This window comes from Pelodiscus sinensis, chromosome 14, assembly GCF_049634645.1.
Source record: "Pelodiscus sinensis isolate JC-2024 chromosome 14, ASM4963464v1, whole genome shotgun sequence".
NCBI lineage: Eukaryota > Metazoa > Chordata > Testudines > Trionychidae > Pelodiscus > Pelodiscus sinensis.
This window is the reverse complement of record NC_134724.1, coordinates 7,606,539-7,625,210: the sequence shown is the minus strand read 5'-3', so window position 1 is coordinate 7,625,210 and position 18,672 is coordinate 7,606,539. Positions and strand designations below refer to the sequence as shown.

The 18,672-nt window shown below is 46.2% G+C and overlaps 1 long non-coding RNA gene across 1 annotated transcript in view; it reads left to right on the top strand.

The window, feature by feature from the left end:
* The window catches only part of LOC112546827 (uncharacterized), a 115,641-nt gene that overhangs the window by 5,845 nt on the left and 91,124 nt on the right, over positions 1-18,672 (top strand). The window contains exon 2 of the long non-coding RNA XR_012895705.1: positions 6,242-6,357. This is a non-coding gene — a long non-coding RNA (uncharacterized LOC112546827). The remainder of the gene's footprint in view (positions 1-6,241; positions 6,358-18,672) is intronic.

Genomic DNA, 18,672 nt, shown 5'->3' with positions numbered 1-18,672 from the left:
GAAGATGACTTGTGTGGCTTGACACCCTCGCATTTCAGTGTTCGGTTTAGGTAGTCATTGAAGGCAAAACTGGAGATATTCAAACCAGATCTGTTCTTGGTGGTTAAACCATTTTTTCTTATCTTTCCAATACATCATTATTATGATTTTCTGCTTTTTAAATATTCCTGTTTCCCATGTAACCCCTGAGAACCTTTCCTTGTCAAGAAAACATTGAAAAGCTCTTGGGACTTACTCCACTTTTACATTTCTAGTCCTATTGACCTACACTATTACCTCTGATGCCGTGTACATCTTCCTTTGTGCCTCTTGAAAAGTTTTATTTCTTGTCAGATATTTTTGTTACCTTTTCTTAAAAGAATCTATTTGACTGTCATCCATGTAAAAACAATTAAAATTGGGGCATATGTTGGGTAGCTATGTGTTTTCATGATTTTCTATGTCTATCAGTGCTATTACTTACACTTAAGGCAATAAAGTAGCCTTGTTTAGTAAAGACTTAGCTGATTAGTAACGTCAAAGAAAAGATCCTTAACTGTCTTTCTAGATCATCTGTCATGACACCTGACTTGCTGCTCATAATCTCCAGAAATTACACATCCTGTAGATATGTTCCTACTCATACCCCTCTTCTGGACAAATAACCCCCTGACGCTAATTGTACCACACTTTTCATTCTGCTTGTCACATTTTTTAGTAAGCAGATATTAGGATGAAACCTCTTTGTTTGCCAGAGTATGAATGACAACAGAACTTAACCTTCTGATTCAGCTACCGGGAATTATTATTAGTGTTGAATAACTAACTAGGTAAATAATGTTCTTCCACAAGTTATGGTCTGACTAATAAAGATCTCTAAACCCAGGGAAGACATGACTCGCAAACAGTACAGTTTCTCTCCCTGTCCTCTTATCCCCTGAGATATGGTGATAATGTGAGATGTGCAGTATTTTACTGGTATTTGTCATTGTTTCGGCATGTAGGCCTTAACACAATAGTGAAATAAGATGAGGCATAGTATGGTTTCTTGTTTGGAAATCATCCTTTCCTCAGTTTTCTAATAGATTTTCTTTTTTCTTCATTTTTATTTTGAAGGTTTCTTGGGCTCTAAGGCTATAACAAAGGGAATAAGGTTTTTTTTTTTCAGTTTTCATCTGTTGAACCCTGAAAATATTGTACCCTTTTGTCGGACCCAGTATAGCCATTCTTCTGTTTGGCTGTGTCTAGACTAGCCAGTTTTTCCGGAAAATCAGCCGCTTTTCCGGAAAAACTTGCCAGCTGTCTACATTGGCTGCTTGAATTTCTGCAAAAGCACTGACTTCCTACTGTAAGAAATCAGTGCTTTTTGCGGAAATACTGTGCTGCTCCCGTTTGGGCAAAAGTCCCTTTTGCGCAAAACTTTTGTACAAAAGGGCCAGTGTAGACAGCTGAGATTTGTTTTGCGCAAAAAAGCCCCGATCGCGAAAATGGCGATTGGGGCTTTTTTGCACAAATGCGCGTCTAGATTGGCCACGGACACTTTTCCGCAAAAAGTGCTTTTGTGGAAAAGCGTCCATGCCAATCTAGCCGCTCTTTTCCGCAAATGCTTTTAACGGAAAACTTTTCCGTTAAAAGCATTTGTGGAACATCATGCCTGTCGAGACGTAGCCTTTGTGTATTGGAGGTTTGCATGTGCACAAGTCCTGGGCTTAGCTGCAACCCCACACACCCACCCCAAAAAAGGTACCTACCCGTGAAGATCAACACAGAGAAAAGGTATTTCCAGCTCTTTTGCTCCAACCGTACAAGCCAGTAATCTTACAGTGGTATTAGTCATGATTACACATTACAGTGGTGTAGTGTTTCAACAAATCAAGCCTTAATTGTTTTGTTATTACTTAACTAATGCTGAGGCGTGGTGAAGAGCAGACTGAAACCCCATCTCACCTTGAATGAATGACTCAGTTCTAAAGACAACAGTTGTCACGTTGTGGTTTGGGTTGGGCAAGAGGCTACTTTTTATAAAAAATAAATGACATCCCCTCACCTGGCTAAATTTTTTCCTGTTTAAAAAAGAAAAAGAGAGAGAAAAAAAAAAAGAGCAACAACTCCAGCTTTGTGCTTCTCTTCTCAAGGTAAATGTTTGGGTGCTACGATCATGTGGAATGCGTGACTGTGTATTCTGTGTTGTCACGTGTAAACTGTATGCATTGCACAAGTTATCTGAACTTCATTCATGGTGAGCTACTGAACCATAGCCAATACCAACATTGCTCATCAAGCGTTCAAATTGTCATGGATGTGGAGGCATCTCTTTATGTTCATCTTTTGATTGATTGCCTCATTCTCTTGAAAGAGAAGTTTTGCAGCACAGCCTAATGGGGCAATAAAAGATGTCTCTCTAATTTCAGACATGAGTTATAAAGGTCTGAGACCCAATTTTCAACAGCAAATTAATTCTGTGAGTGAACTTCTGAAAGGGCAGCCCAATCTAGTGAATCAAGTTTTCTTGCATCGACAAAAGTAACTAGATTTGTTTAAAAACTGCAGAATCATAAAATAATTGCATGAATGATATGTCTATAATAAATCCTACATGAATGTATATATTTCCTATATTTTATTAACTGCTCTTCTCTAAATGAGTGAACATTGACTTATTTTCTACTTTAAAACAAAAACGGGAGGGTTTCTTTTATTTCTCTGTGATTTAAAATGTTTGGTATAATTAAGTTAGGCATAAAAATTGTTTTGTCAACGCTCACCGATATCCGTACTCGAGTTGCAACATCCATAACTTGTTATCCTGGCCAAAACATGTGGTATTCCTAGACTTCTACATGGATCTCTGATCACTTCCAAGAACATTTGTGCAGAGTCCAAATATTTCACTCAATAGCCAGTAATTTGCTCAATAATTCTGTTATGTATTATGGTAGCAGCTGAGATTAGGGTCCCATTCTGCTACTGCTCAAACGTGGAATAAGAGACAAGTCGTGTCCCAAGGACCTTACAATCTAAAGAGACAAGACATATGGGTTGAAAGAACTTAATCAGAAAAGGGAGTTTCCTCAGGTGGTAAATCCAGGCCCACAATTAAATGTTTTGTACCCAAAAATCCCACAGAAAATATAGGGCAAAATCTGAAACGGAGCATAGAGCTCTTGATCTTAGTCCTGTATATTACCCATTAAACTAGCCTTGGTATTATGAAGCTCCATGATTCTACTACTGGTAACTATAAAATAGCCAATTGGGAATTACGATCCATCCTGGCTTGTGAAAAGAGATGGTTTGGTGTTGTTCATTATTAATCGTTCCTAATTATTCATAGAGGGTTTTTTTTAATCTCAGTAGCCAATGTTGTGGCTTGGACCTCTTTCTGTTTGACTGAAGAACTGGTCTGCCACATATGGGACTGTCCACTTTGTTCGGTCAGTTCTTGTAGATATTGACTTCGGTAGCAGTCGTCTGGCACCACAACAGCCTCCTTCCCTCAGGACAGGTTTAGACTGTCTGCTAAACTCCTGTCTCCATTCCTTGACCTGATCCAAAGAAAAACATTTCATGGACAACTACTGTGAAGTTTTCTTTCTGTCGGTTTTGAAAACCAATTAATTGTATATAGACTTTGAACACTTTGTGGGGAGGGGAGGTGTTTCAGTTTTCCCTTCCAGTTCTTTTCCTTCCCACAGTGCTATTGGAAATAGCAGACATCAGTAGTGGGAAAGAATGATCAGGGAAAAGATGGCATTTTGGGGGGAGGGAAGACTACACTTTTCATTTTCCTGTTTCATTAAAAACCAGAATATTTTTAAAAACAAATTGTGGGGGAAAGTCCATTTTAAACAACTTGTTGGGGTCTCACACTAGTTTTGGTAGGTACTTTTCACACTCTTAGATTCAAAGAGAGATCCTGTCCTCCTAAGCCTGGAAAACCATGCTAGACTTCGACTGGGAACTGCTCTCTGGACTGCTAGCATGGTTTCGCCAATGCAGAGGATGGGGCAAAGTGTCACTTGGCCCTGTCACAAGTGTAGCTGTCACATGGTTTCCCCACAGAGATTGACCCTGCATTTTGTAGACTAAACAGAAAAGATGCGTAATGGCTGACATAAGGGGTCAGAATGGACGAGAAATGAACCAACTTGCAGACTTCATGTGGTTTTACTATGACCTTAAACTGGAGTTGTAGTCTGCTAGTTTAAGTATAGAGGATAAAATGCATTTGTCCAATTATTGTCATTAATAATCCCTTTACTAAAACTCTTTTAGTTGTGCTCCTTTTTTCGTTAATCAGTCACGTGGCACCTTTTGCCTTTCCATTCCAGAACGTCAGTCCATCCAGTGCTAGTGGAGATTACATCAAAGCATGCTTGTTCATGATGGGGGAGTGGGGGTATCAAGCAGTTTGAAATGGTTATGCATTCTATCTAATAGACTGTCTCAGTTTACGGTATACCCATAATCCTGCAGGGCAGAACTTAAAAAGGACCAAGAGGGGTGTTTAGTTAAAGGGCTAATGAACAAGCAAATGAAACGCTTGCCAGTTACACTAAGAACCTTCTGCTTCCGGATAATACAAAGCCTCCTGTTGTGTGCTATACTCTGATCACCTGCAGCTGTGTTTTTAATACTTTTAGTGCAACAGCATTTCCATGTACCATCCTGCTCATCCAAAGGCTTTGGCTGCAGTAGTCTTTGGATTAGACTCTGTGCATTCGGGGTCCCTAGAACCATAGAAAGGGGAGAGAAATTATCAGCAGCTCCAACCATGTTGTTGGTACTTTCCTTGCTTTACAGGGATCTATCAGTGTTGCAAACACAGCTACATCCAGCATGTCCAGTTGCACTACAAAGTCCAAGGCTGTAGCTCTGTTATCCGACACTGGGAAGCTGTTGTTTGGGTGAGCCACCATCTTGATCCCAAGCAGGGGTCTCTGCAGCTCGAGAGCCAGGCTCTGTAGCTGGAGCTTGGAACAAACTCTCTTCTGGGGATCTGGTCCCAGAGGGGGACAAGTAACGCTTACTAATCCATGTGTTACATCTCCATTAGGGAAGTGGGTTTCAAACGACGGATCGTGACCCAGGATTGGGTCGCAGAATGTCAGGCACTGGTCTCATTGCTGCAGGGGGATCAGGTGACCAGTGGGAATGCGAAGGCAGATACCTGCCTGTCCTGGCACCATAGGCTGCACTGTGCCGCTCACAATTGGCTCCTACGGCAGAGGGCTCTGCACACTGCCCTTTCCCTGAGCACTAGCTCTGCACTCCTGTTGGCTGGGAACCTGCTGCTGGCTGCTTCTGGGTGAGGCATGTTCTGCGGTGCCAGGAGAGGCAGGAAGCTGCCTTAGCCCCCCCGCTGCACCGCGGACCGGGAGCCACTCAAGGGAAGCCCCTTCTGCTTCAGCCCTGACACTCCCAAAGCTGGAGCCCTCTTCTACAGCCTAAAGCTCTCCTCCTCAGCCCCACCCCGGAGCCCACGCTCCAGTCAAATCATGTTGGGTTGTGGGCATCAGCAATTTTCTTCAACTGAGTCATGCGAAAAAAAGTTTGAAATGCACCACGCCAGAGGACTCTTGCAATTTGAGTCAGTTGGATTTGTAGTGTGGGTAGGACCCAAGAGATCATGAACATGAGTGAGTGAGATTTTTCTCTTTCACTTCTCCAAAAGCATCTGTCCCATCCCTTAAGAGAGCCCTAGCTAATTGCTTTCATTCCTTTGCCATGGGAGGCCTGGATAGCCTCCGCTGAAAGTCCCATTGGAGCTGAGGCCTGATTGCTAGACATCACAAGGTCTCGCAGTGTTTTGAGGGAGGAGAGAGAAATATTTATTCATGCTACTGTGATTTGGTTTTAAATGGCTGGAGCACTGGTTCGCAATTCCCATGTGACAGATCTCCTAATCTTGGCATTTGGACATAGACCTAGATGAGCCGGGCATGTCTTTCCCTAGTGAGGAAAATGCACATGAAACCTGTGTTCTGTGTCACTCCCTGCCCTGCAAGGAGTCCAGCAGATGCAAATAGCTCTGCATGAGATAACAAATTGTAGTCAAGCATATGTTTTTGTGTTTATTGCAAGATGTCATTATTTTAGGGGCTGGATGTATGGTGTGTGCATATTTCCAGAGCCCCAAGGGGGCTACCCAGATGTTGAAAAGAAGCATGGAAGAGAGCTGTAGATAGAGGAGAGACCTCTAGGGTGGGACTGTAGAAACGGATCCAGAAAGGGAATCATTATGTTTTGCTCTCTGTCACAGCAGCTGGCTTGGAAGTAGCAAGAGAGGTTTCCAGATACAAGCCATGGATGGCAGGAGTATAAATAAGGAATCCATTCCAAAAGGGTGAACAAAAAGCGGGAGGATGCCATATACCCGTAAGTAAATATTTAAACAAGATCTTGAAACAGCTGCTGGATAAGCTGTCCTAATGGGAGCCCTAGGTATAGTGTGAAATAGTTTATGTGCTGATAGTTGTGATGCACGAATCTTAAACAGGACATGTACAGAAACAAACACCCTTATTAATCATATTCCCACGTGTATCGGTTGAGATGTGGTTATCTCTCAGATGCTGCCTTAGGAACTGATGTAACTGCACACTTGGTCGCTGTGTTCCCAGAACATGCGTTTGAATGAACTGTCCTGTTCTGATTCTTCACTGAAGACTTTCTGCAGGACCTTTCCTCCTACTCTTTGTGGGCGCTGTGTGGAAAATGTCATCGGTTTCAGATTGAACTGGTTTTAGGGTTAGCAGCCCTAACAATCCACTTTGGTTACTTGTTTAACACTTCCCCTATTACAACCTCCTATATTGAAGTTCTGTTTTATTCTATGATCCCACTAAAAGCAGAGTTCAGGATCATCATCTGCTGGTCTCTACATTACTTGTTTCTCTTGTCCCACACCAAGGGATACAGTCCTTTGTATTTTCTGCACAAAAAAAATTTAATCTCCGCAGGGGTCTCCCCCTCTCTCTCTTGACCCCATTTCTTCTGTTTTTGCAAGGATGCAGATGCAGCTGCTTATGGGACAGGAAAATATTCACAGTCCAAAAACAGCCTGCTTCCTTTTGCATAAGATCAAATTGAGTAATGGATCTGATTTTAACAGAGATATGTCCTCTTGCCAGGGACTTTTTCTTTACTGCGGTGGGGGGCAGGGAGCGAGCAACTAACTGTTGTGTCTATAGACACAGGAGAACTGAGGTCTAGTGCCTTGATTATGAAGATCAGAGGCAGATCAGAGTTTTTTCTGCAGCTCTGCCACTGACTTGATCATATGGCCTTGGGTGAGTTCATTAGAGTTTCAGCCACAGCAGGTGAGCTTTGCAAAACCCTTCACTGCCAAAGGTCACCCACTAAATAAGTGAGGCTTGCAAGGGCTGCAAATATGTCACTGCTGGATACTTTCTTCAGCCCAGTGCTGTAGGCAGCGTGAGATAGAAAGCCAGACTTCCAGATTGCATAGCCTCTAGGAAATTCCAGAGATCTGAACCCTGCAACACAGCGGTAGCAATAGTGCTACCTAACAGTTCTGTATTTGGCCACATTAAACTGTGCTCAGCAGAACTGTACTTTGCAACTATATCTGTAGCTAGAGTTGCTTGGTGCTCCAGACAGAATAGACAGTACGGAGGCCCGAGGGGAAGAAAAGCGGGTTTTTACCAGTGTTCCCTGTAAGCTGAGCGCTTGTGTGGCTGCTCAGGAGAAATTCAGGTGCCGCCCAGCTGGTACGCAGAGCACCTACAGCTAGCTGTTTTGTTTCTAGTGGTGGTGCACACACTCACATCTCTGGGTGCACATAAAATGTATTCTGCACATGGATGGAAAAGTTTAGTGGGGACACTGGTTTTTACTAATATATGCGCGCACACTAGGGATGTAAGTGACTAATTGACTAGTCGACTATCAACACACTAGTTGACTAGTCACTTCCCCCCCCCCTTGCTGCCTCTATCAGAAAGAGGCAGCGGGGGCGGAGGAAGAAGAGGGGGTACTGGGAGGAGCCAGCTTAAAAGCTGGTTCCCTCCACCTCCAGCTCCATGGGAGGTGGCAGGAGCGCAGCGGTGGTGTTCCACCGTTGAAATGTACAAGAGTCCCCACTGGGGCTCTTGTACATTTCAAAGCGGATGCGCCGCATGGAGCCTGGGACTAGCGGGGGACTCAGAGAGGCTCCATGCCACATTTCAATCTTTGAAATGCACAAGAGTCTCGCTACTTTTCAAAGCAGAAGAGCCCTTATCGACTAATCAAATAGTCGAAGGAAATTCCATTGACTATTCGATTAGTTGATTCATCTAATTTTAACATCCCTAGCGTGCACACATTCTCTCAAACATTTACTTGACAGAATAATATTTGGTAATGGGCAAATCTCAAAGGTTTCAGCTAAGTACTTGAAAATGGCAGATGCTTTTACAAACTATCAGAACATCTTGGGTCTGTGTCTGTTGGATTAGAATGGATATGTAGAAAAATAAAAATCGGTGGATGCTTGAAATTCAGGGAGATGGCAATCCAGTGCAGTAGGCTGACCATAGAGTAACATCATCTGTTCCCTGAACAGGAGGTTAGTCTGTCCAAAGCCTTCCAGGTCTCTGCTTCTTCTGAAAATAGCTCTTGGACACTCTCAAAAGAGGGGAAATTGAAGTAGCCTAGGTACAGTGTGACTGAGGCATGAATAAAGTTCTCAGCAGAGTCTGAGTCAAGGGGCAGGGTCAAGCTACAAGGACTTATTCACAGTAACTTTCAAGATGTGGCTGTAAGATTTACAGGCAACGAAAGTGTGGGAGGAAAGCAGAAATTCAAGGCTGCGATATGGGAAGAATGAAAGTTCAGAGTCAAGGATGACACTAACCTGGGCAGAGAGGGAATTAAGTTCTGAGGAAAGGACAGTGGTATCAATATCCAAACTGAGATTAATATTTTTATCCGGTAAAGGGCTTGTTTTTGGATCAAGTGAATGTCGTTAAGCCCTTTATTTCAGTAACATTTAATCGGTATTCTTTGTGCCCCTATGACTGATCCTTAGTAAGACAGGCCCAAGAAAGCGCATGCAGTGAGGAACCTCCTGGATACTACCACAAATGACAAATAGCATGTGATCTTCAGCTTGCTGCTGCCTGTGCCAAATAGTATTGAGTGAATCAGAGAAGAGACAGATTGAGGAATTTACGTGGGCCAACTCACTGAAATGACAAAGGAAACTCACTGCAGGAGAAATGTACCAGGGAGACTATCCTGTGTAAATAAACCTCCAACTCGCACCAAGTTGAGAGGGAATTATCTTCATAGCTGGTGAGTAGCCTCTTTATCAGCCAGGCTAGCTCCAGGCCCCAATGCTTCTGTGCGAGGACTCCCATTCCCCGCACGGCCCGGCCAGAGACTGGACATCCCTCACTCACAACTGAAGGAGCCCTGGGCCAGTCCCAGCTGTCTGAACCAGGGCTACTCAACACATGGCCCATGGGTGTTGGTTTGTGGCCCATGGTGCAGTTTGGGTTCACGCGGGGCTCAACACTCAGCTCGTGGGTGAGATCCTTTGAATATGGCCTGCACTGGGAACCCTCTCCACAACGGCGAGGCATCTCCCCGGCGGGGTGAGCACTGAAAGACGCAAGTGGAACAGACTGGTAGAGGGTGTCGGCGTTTGTGGCCCCTGGGGAGCTAGGTCCTGGGAGCACCGGGGCATTGTGTGAACGAAGCTATTTGCATATGTTTACATATATATTTGCATGTATAGACAACCACACTTAAGTTGCAGCCTTCGGCATATGCTGTGAGGATCATTGTGGCCCCCGGAGCTTCCAAAGTTGAGTAGCCCTGGTCTAAACCATCTCAGCCCGTAGCCCAGCCCTGGCTGGAAAATGAGAAATATAGTCCCCTCCCGAGACCCCCAGCTGCTCAGTGGCACAACGCTGAGCTTTTTACATGCGCTATGCAGCTTCCCCATTGGCTGAGGAGATGGTATCTGTCACTTGGCTTCCCTGGATTCCACGGAAATTACTGAAGAACCTGGGAAGGGGGAAGCAAGAGGAAGAAGGGAGAGGGGAAGCTCAGAGTTGGGAGTCTTGCTAGACCAACTTGATTTTCATGCAAACCTACTCCTGGGTTTACATGTGGCCTTTGGTGGCCAGGCTGACAGCTATCCTGCCATAGACGGCCATGTTTCTCCATCTAGTGCAGAGATCATGGATGTTGGGGGCATCCCCCGCAAACCTGAATAAAGTCCATGATCTCCACCCTGGACCAGGAAGGTGCCCGCCTTCTCCTGGCCCTGGCAGGCTCCTGGGAGCTGGCAGACTGCTCCTGGGGAGCGGTGGAGGGCTGGCTGCCAGTGGCTTGCTGGCTCATGTTTTGGGGCCACTGGGTCGGGGCAGTGACTCTGACTCTGGGCTGGCAGGCTTGGAGCTGGCACAGGCCCTGTGGCCAGAGTCAACCCCTTTAATGGCTCCGGGGAGGGAGAGGAGTGTTCTTGATTGAGGCTGGAGTGGCCACCAGGGCACCCTGGGAAGGCTGGAGGCCCCCTATTTTGATATAAGTGTCTAGATAGCACTTATTTCGAAATAGCTATTTCGAATGTGGCATTATTCCTCGTGGAATGAGGTTTACCAAATTCGAAATAAGCCCTCCGCTATTTCAAATTAATTTCGAAAGAGCAGTTTGGCTGTGTAAACACTAGTAAAGTTATTTCGAAATAACAGCTGTTTCCAGTCATCTGAAGAAGGGGTTGTTCCCATGAAAGCTCAGGATACCATCATGATGCCAACTTTTTATAAATCAAATGTAAAGGAAAGAAGGCAGAAGGTAAATGCCCAGGTAAATGCCTCTGTGATGGGCCGGACATGGCCTGCACTCTGGAGAGCGTGGCGGGGGCTGAGCTGCCGGCTGTAAGCCATGCAGAAGCTGATCACAGCCAGGGAGAGGGGCAGGTGAGCGCCCCCACGGCATCCCGCGCGGCACCCATGGCGGGGCCAAACCTGGGGTGGAGGCGGCAGGCGGCGGCAGACGGAGGAGGAAGCGGGGGGGGGGGTGGCTCAAGCCAGGGCTGCCCCTGGCGGGACCCCGATCACCACTCCAGCCCCACTGCCAACCCCAGCAGCAACACAGGCCCTCCCAGAGGAGGGCAGAACCCGTGCCCTGGGCCGGACGCCGGGGGCGGGGCTACGGCGAGGGGGCGGAGCCATGTTCCCAGGCCTGACATGGTGGTGCCCTTGAAAAGGGCGAGAGCAGAAGATGGAGGGGCGGCTCCAGCTCTGGGAACCGCCTGAGGAATCGGGAAATGGTTCGTCCCTCCTCGGTGGCGGAAGCCGGAAAGTGGCTGGGAGAACCAGACTCTGCACAGGGATCGTCGCGACCTGCCAGAGGGGTAAGACTTGGGGGCCCAGAAGAGGGACCCAATGGTCGAGGGGGTGCTAGGAAGCAGCCAGGGGCAGAGTGCTTCTGGCACCCGTGGGCTGGCGAGCTTCGGGTGGAATCCCCGTCAGCCGGGTAGGGATGGCCAAGCCCACCCTTAGGGCGCCGGGCTGGGACCCGGTGGAGAAGGAGGCCCCGGGTCCTCCTTCATCTCCTCGAGCCACTCATCCATCTGCAAGTCTAATCGAACGGAGAAAGTTCTTACGGGGAGGGGACAGGATATACGGCCGTAACCGGCCAGACTCCCCACACGGTCGGCGGGCCCGCAGGGCCCTGCCCTCAGACTTGGGGCAGAGGCTCACGCCTACATAGCTGACCCGGCGAGGTTAAGACAGACAGGGGGAGGGCTCACTGGGCCCCGCCCTCCGGGGCGGCGGCTCGCGCCCCAAAACCCCGTCACAGCCTCCCGCCCCGATAGCATTACTCTGTTTAAATATGTATTACACATGGCCTTCAGGAGAGGCCAAGGAATAGAACATTTCAGCACCAGACTCCGACCCGCTCACAAATCCCCTTACATAAGAACGGCCGTACTGGGTCAGACCAACAGTCCATCCAGCCTAGTATCCTGTCTGCCGACAGTGGTCAATACCAGATGCCCCAGAAGAAGGGAACACAACAGGTTATCTTCATGTGATCTCTCCCCTATCACTCATTTCCAGACAAACAGAGGCTAGGGACACCATTCCTACCCATTCTGGCTAATAGCTATAGCTATTATTCATGGACCTAACCTCCATTAATCTATCTGGCTCTTTTCTTAACCCTGTTAAAGTCCTAGCCTTCACCACATCCTCTGGCAAGGAGTTCCACAGGTTGAATGTGCGCTGAGTGAAGTGTGCCTTCTCTGCACTGGTGTTCCGCATCCAGCCTTCCTTCTGTTGACTGTGATAGGCCTTCACTCTTGTGTCAACCTGAGCCAGGCCAAGTCAGTCCCTGGATGGGAGACATCCAGACAAAATCCCAGAGTGCTTCAGAAAACCAGTCCAGTCATGAGGTAGGTCATGTTCTTTGATCTGCTGGTACTGAGTCAATGACCCAGCATAGTGCTAGGGGGCAGCAATGGTGGCTGGAGGATAGCATCCTTCAGATGAGAGGTAAAACTTAGGTCCTGACCTACGTGGCTGTTCCAGTTCCCATTGTGTGGCACTTTGGATAGGGAGAGAAAGTGTAATGTTCTTAGTTAGAACCCGTTCAGAGGATCTAGGGAGAAGTAGATCTTTTATATGGAAAATCCACACAAGCAAGAGATCCTAGAACAAGGGTTGTGATTTATTTCCATGTGAGAACTTGTTCTGAAGTCTGTGGGTACGTTTACACTAGCCCTCTAGTTCGAACTAGGGAGGCTAATGAGGGCGACCGAAATTGCTAATGAAGCATGGGATTTAAATATCCCGCACTTGATTTGCATAATCCCGTCCGGTCGCCATTTTTGGAAACTGACTAGCCCGAAGTAACTGCCCACATCTACACACGACAGAGAAGCAGGATTCCGAGATAAACACCTTAGTTCGAATGAACTGTTAAACCTCATTCCACGAGGAGTAATGAGGTTCTGTAGGCTCTGCTGTGTGAGGGAAATGTGGGGAGTGTCTTTCTGCTTTTCGGTGAGGGGTGGGCACATCAGTGAGGGTTGGGATTTTTTGTTTGTTTTGGGGGAGGGATTGCTTGCAGGAGGCATAAAGGATCTGTCGAAAAAGGCTTTCTTTCTCGATAGATCCCCCTCTAGACTGCCACTTTTTGCCAACAAAGTCCTGAGTTGGCAAAACACAGAGGCCATTTTTATGCAAATTAGGCACGGGATATTTAAATCCCTGCCTCATTTGCAATGTCGACCTGCCTAATCTGCATCTTTCTGCCAGGAGAGGGATGCAGTCTGGACATACCCTTGGAGCTGTGTTGGTCCCAGGATATGAGCAAGACAAGGTGGGTGAGATAATATCCTTTATAAAGTTTATTGGAACTTAAAGTAGTGATGGTAGAGCCCTGCATGGATACATAATTTTGTATCTGTATCCACAAAACTGAGTGGCAGATATCCACAGCTGAGGATGCAGATACCCGGAGGTATAAAGCACGTATCCGTGGATTTGCAGGGCTTTAGCGATGGGTAACTGTCAGACGGTTCTGATAACTACAAGTTCAGATTCTTCAAGACAATGCATCTGAAGTACCAAAACCTGTCACAGCTGGAAGCCTTGTATGGAAAACGTCTTGTCAGGTTCCCAGTGCTTCCAGTCACTCCAGAAATTATGACGCTCAGACATTGCTGGTGACTGGAAATTTAGATATATAATAGACACAGCCAATTCTGTGCATCCAAAACCTGCATTTGCACGTGCAATTCAAGTCCCTGCTTGGGTGTGCACCGCACGGGCGCACAATCCCACCATCACGGGCAGACGAACGTGCAAAATGAGCATTCAGAATCAGAGGCTACAGCTGCTAATTTGTCCTAACTGGATTGAGAGATTATCGAATACCTCTGCTCTGCTGTGCAATTAATCGGCTGCAGAAGCCATTTGTTGTCCTTCATAATCCCCTGCCACAAGCAACAGCCCTTAATTACACCAAATCCAGGAATTTACTTTGGTATGTGACACCTGATAGGATTACACAGGGACCTGCACTCCTGTACGGCCCAGCAGTGGGAAGCCCCCGAATTGTTAGAGCGGTGCAGAAGAAATAAAATCTGTTTACAAAATTGCTAACTCTCTAAATGTTTGGCTCAAAAGTATAACACAGGATGTTGCATCTACCCGATGCAGCTGTGTTTGACTTCATTTTCAAGTGCATACAACTGCACAAGCAACTGCTAAATAGTGCTTCACAGGAAGATGGCTCTTAAGGATTTGCTTGGCATCTATATTCATGCTGGTATTAGTGAAGAGGGATTAGTTTCATAGTGCAAAACATTAATTTATGCCTGATTGAAGAAGATACCGAAAGCTGTTGTTCCAGGAAGTTACTTTTACTGGATTTCCTCCTTTTTATTTATGTATTTCCTCCTCCCCCTCGGGACAGTCCAGGCAACACATTGAGAAACTACCTCTTCAGCTACTGTTTGTAAACACTGCAGACTTTTCCTGCTTGCATTTGCCAATGCAATCTTCTTCCCCTGAACAGATCTGGCATAAGCCTGTATAAAGGAAGCGCCTTCGGGGTGTGGTTTTTTTTTTTTTTTTTTTTTTATATACTGCCTTTGTGTTTGTTGATGACTGACTATGTCCATTCCAAACAGTAAAAGAATGTGCTTCGTTTACTGTTTCCAAACAGCTAATCACTACTGCTACTGAACTGGTATTTCCCTAATTTTGTTTTCTGCCTGCATATCTTAAGCACAGAAGAGAAACTGGCATCTCTTTCAGGGAGTGTATATGCTACCGGCCAGAATCACCGGCAGCAGCAGGAGTTAAGAGTAACAGGTTTAAAATAAACAAAAGGAAGTATTTCTTCACACAGTGCATCATCAACCTGTGGAACTCCTTGCCAGAGGATGTTGTGGAGGCCAGGACTTTAACAGAGTTCAAGAAAGAACTAGATAAATTCATGGAGGTTAGGTCCATTAATAGTAGCTATTAGCCAGGATGGGTAGGAACGGCATCCCTAGCCTCTGTTTGCCAGAAACTGGGAATGGGTGCAAGGGGCTGGATTACTTGATGGTCCCCTGTTCTGTTCATTCCCTCTGGGACACCTGGTGCTAGCCGTTGTTGGAAGACAGGACACTGGGCTAGGTGGACCTTTGGTCTGACACAGTATGGCCGTTGTGATGTTCTTCTGTTACAGCACAGGTTGATTTTTGACAAATCAACCACCGAGCAATCTCCCATCAACTCTGACATGCCACCAGAACGAGAAGCACAGGCGGAGTCAACAGGAGAGCGTCTGCCATCGACTCGCCACAGTGAAGACACTGTGGCAAGTAGATCTAAGTATGTTGCTTTCAGTTATGTTATTCACATAGGTGAAGTTGCATAAGTTAGATTAATGGCCCATGGTAATGTAGATGAGGCCTAAGGACAGGGCTACTTAATTTTGGAAGCCCTAGGATCCACAGTGATACTCACAACGCATGTTGAGGGCTGCAACTTAAGTGTGGTCGTATGTACATGTAAATATATATGCAAAAAGCTTTTTTCACACTGACGGGCATACATACAATGCCCCGGTGCTCCTGGCACCCTCTTCCCTGGGGGTTAGAAATGCCAACACCCTGTACCCGTCTGTTCCAGCCAGCCCGTCCGCTTGCGTCTTTCAATGCTCACCCCGACTGGGAGATGCCTCGCTGTTGTGGACCGTGTTCCCAGTGGAGGCCAGGTTCAAAGGATCTCATCAATGGGCCGCATGTTGAGCCCCGCGTACACCCAAACTGCACCTTGGGCCGCAAACAGCCTGCAGGCTGCATGTGGAGTTACCCTGCCTAAGGGTATGTCTACACTGACATCAAAGACCCATGACACAGCTGCAGCTGGCCCAGGTCAGCTGGCTAAGGCTTGTGGGGCTTGGTATGTGGGTTTCAGCCTGGTTCCTGAGACCCTCCCGCCTTGCAGGGTCCCAGAGCTAAGGCTCAAGTCCGAGTCTGAAAACCTACACAGCTATTTTATAGCCCTGCATCCTGACCCAGCTGACTGGGGCTACCCCTGGGGGTTTAATAGCTGTGTAGGCTTTCCTTAAAAGGCCTGATATCATCCAAAGGGCACTGCCCAGCCAAAAAGTGTCACACGTTTCAAGTTATCCTGCTAATTTATTATGGATTCCTGACTATCAATGTTCCCTCTAATCTTTTCCATCCATGTGCAGAATACATTTTATGTGGACCAGGGCATGTGTGAATGTGCACCACCAGCCAAAACAAACCTAGCGGTGGGCTCTCCACTATCAGCTAAGCGGCACTGGAATCTTTCTTGAGCAGCTGTACAAGGGCACAGCTTACAGGGAGCACTGCTGACCATGTTTTGTCTTCCATATGTTCCCTTAATTTCAGCTGATGTCTCTTACCCAGATCTGGCTCATTATTTCCTAGAATTAGCTGAGGATGTGGCAAAGGCATTATCTGCACATAAGCTGATACTGTGTTTATTGATGTTGTAGCTGAGGTTCTTGTAGTAGTGCATCAAGCTACGTAGCTAACATCTTGCATGCGATGTCTGTTCTCTCATCTTCTCCCCGGAAGGAGAAGTGCATGCAGTAAAGTGTTCATTTTGGAAGGGCTATTTTTGTTTTGTTTGTGGTGACACGACTCTAAGTGATACCTCAATTTGGCACTACTTCCTTTGAGAGGCTATTTCACAATCTAAAGAAATCTCTTTACCATCTAGATTTCTATGTGCTCCATTTCATCCTTCTAGCTAGACTTTAGACGTTTCCTTGCTGTTCGTTTCAGAGGGGGAGCCATGTTAGTCTGTAACTGGAGAAACTTCAACAACAAATAGTCCTGCAGCACTTTCTTAGAGACTAACAAAAAATGTTGATGATATCATGAGCTTTCATGGGCACAACGCACTTCTTCAGATGAATGGAGTTTAAGGGGTCCAATTTTCAAATAAATAGCACAGAGAGGGGATGAGAGAAGGAGGGGAAGAGGAGGAAAAACAAGAAGAAAAGGGGGAAAGAAATTGTAAATCAGAGTGTTCATGCTAAATGAAGCTGCTAAAAATATATAATACCCACTTCAAGTACCCTTTGTTTCTTTGTTTTATGTCATTAGGATGTGGAATGTAGTGGGCCATCCAGCCAACGTTTTTGTTCAGACTTCTGTTGTAGGAATCAAACTTGTAAATGAAATTAAGTTCTGTAGCTTCTCTGTCGAGCTGGCTTTTGAAATTGGTTTGAAATAGTACGGTGACTTTGAGATCCATTAATGAGTGCCCAGGCAAGTTAAAATGTTCCCCAACAGGTTTTCGTATGTTGCCTTTTCAGATATCTGATTTGTGTCCATTAAATCATTCTCAAAGAGACTTTCCAGTTCGTCCAGTATACATGGCAGAGGGGCATTGCTGGCACTTGATGGCAGGAGCGGCCCTAGATGAGCTGGCAGCAACTGGCGCCCTAGGTGAAAAGCGCAATCGGCGCCCCCCATCTCCAAAGCCCTCAATGGCCATTTTTCTTGGTGTCCTAGGCAACCGCCTAGATCGCCTGTATTGACGAGCCACCACTGCTTGATGGCATAGATCACATCAGTGGATGAGCAGTTGTACGAGCCTCTAATGTGGTAGTTTACGTGGTAAGGTCCTGTGACGATATCGCTTGGATAGGTGTGTGGACAGAGTTGACATGGGGGTTGATTGCTGGCGTGGGATCCTGGGTGCGTATGATGGTTATTGGAAAGAATTTGTTTGAGGTTAAGGGGTTGTCTGTAGATGAGGGTTGGTCTGTCCCCCCAAAGCTTGTGAAAGCGAGGGGTCATTTTCCAGGATAGGTTGTAGATTGTTGATAATGCATTGGAGTCTGTAAGGGTACATCTAGACTACATGCCTCTGTCGCCAGAGGCATGTAGATTAGGCTACCAGACATAGGAAAATGAAGCAGCGATTTAAATAATCTCTGCTTCATTTAAATTTACATGGCTGCCGCGCTGAGCCGACAAACAGCTGATCAGCTGTTTGTCGGCTCAGCGCGATAGTCTGGACGCGCGGGTGTCGACATCAAAGGTATTTGTCGACCACCCAGGTATGCCTCCTAGGATGAGGTTTACCTGGGTGGTCGACAAATACCTTTGATGTTGGCAGGGGAGCGTCCAGACTATCGCGCTGAGCCGACAAACAGCTGATCAGCTGTTTGTCGGCTCAGCGCGGCAGCCATGTAAATTTAAATGAAGCAGAGATTATTTAAATCGCTGCTTCATTTTCCTATGTCTGGTAGCCTAATCTACATGCCTCTAGGCGACAGAGGCATGTAGTCTAGACGTACCCTTAGTTACAGTCTCTTTTCCCTCATAACAGGGCTTACTAGTGTTGCAGCATTATGCTGAGGTTATCAGTGAATTATGCCTTTGCTTCATGGATTTACCCCATTTCTGAGTAATACAGTTATTTCCACACTGGTGATTTTAGAAGCATAAAGCTGAGGATGAAATCATGACATTTTTGATGCCTCTTCGTGGGAAAAATAAAACTATAATGTGTGTCACACTTTCACTATTATTGTTCTAAAAGTCTGCAAATAAAATGTTACCACTGTCCCCCTGGACTCATGAACCTCAGGGCTGTAACTTAGGACATTTTCCTGAACTATCCTCTCTTGATCTTACTTGTAGACAGTTTTTTCCAAAGTTTA